A 1,286-nucleotide genomic window follows, 5' to 3' on the forward strand; every position below is an offset into this window, starting at 1 on the left:
GAGGAATCTGACACCATGTCTGATGAATAGCACTGTCCAGTTCTGTGAGATTTGATGGTTGTGGAACCAGCTGCCTGATGGCTCTTTTAACTTCGTCCCACAAATGCTCAATTGGATTGAGATCTGGTGATTGTGGGGGCCACCTAAGCAAGGTAAAGTCTCCCTCATGTTCTTGAAACCACTCCTGCACAATACGAGCACCGTGGCATGGCGCATTGTCTTGTTGGAAGAAGCCATCTCCATTGGGATACGCCATCCACAAGATAGGATGAACCTGATCAGCAATGATACTTAGGTATGTTGTGCTATTCAGACGTTGTTCCACACGAATTAAAGGGCCCAAATCATGCCAGGAAAACATGCCCCAAACCATAACACTGCCCCCACCAGCTTGAAGGGTTGTACTCATGCATGTGGGGTGCATGCTTTCATGCTGTTTCCGCCAAATTCTCACTCTGCCATCTGCATGATGCAACTGAAAACGTGATTCGTCGGACCACATGACTTTTTTCCAATGCTCGACTGTCCAATCCTTGTGTTCCTGTGCAAATTGGAGACGTTTTATCTTGGTAACTGCAGACAGCAAAGGGGTTCGAACAGGCTTTCGGCTTTCATACCCTATACGACACAGTGTATGGCTAATTTGCCTATAAATGTCAGGTGGTTATAATAATCTGGCCACTCAGTGTATATTTGTCCAATGTTATATTACGCATTTATTTGTTTATTAATTTCTCCCCTACTAAAAGTATTCCATGAGGGCATTTCATTCACCATGAAATCTCTGGTTCCCTGAACAGTTTATGAATAAATTAATAATTAATAATTAACAATTGTTAGATACTTCTGTGTATAGTAGACCTCCCTTATCTGTGGGGGATATGTTCCAAGACCCCCAGTAGATGCTTGAAACCATGGGTAGTAACAATCCCATATATACTGTTTTCTCCTATTCATACATACCTATGATAAAGTTTAATTTATGAATTAGGCATAGTAAGATATTAACAACAATAACTCATTAAACAATTATGCTATAATAGAGGCCCGGTGCACAAAAATTTGTGCACTCGGGGGGGAGGGAGGGTCCCTCAGCCCGGCCTGTGCCCTCTCGCAGTCTGGGACCCCTCGGGAGATAACGAGCTGCTGGCTTAGGCCTGCTCCCGGGTGGCAGAGGGCAGGCCCAATCCCTAGGTGCAGCCCCTGGTCGGGCTCAGAGCAGGGCTGATTGGGGAGTTGGGGCGCCGCCCCCTGTCATGCACAGAGCAAGGCGGATCGGGAGGTTG

The sequence above is a fragment of the Myotis brandtii genome, unplaced genomic scaffold (genome assembly GCF_000412655.1).
Source record: "Myotis brandtii unplaced genomic scaffold, ASM41265v1 scaffold299, whole genome shotgun sequence".
NCBI lineage: Eukaryota > Metazoa > Chordata > Mammalia > Chiroptera > Vespertilionidae > Myotis > Myotis brandtii.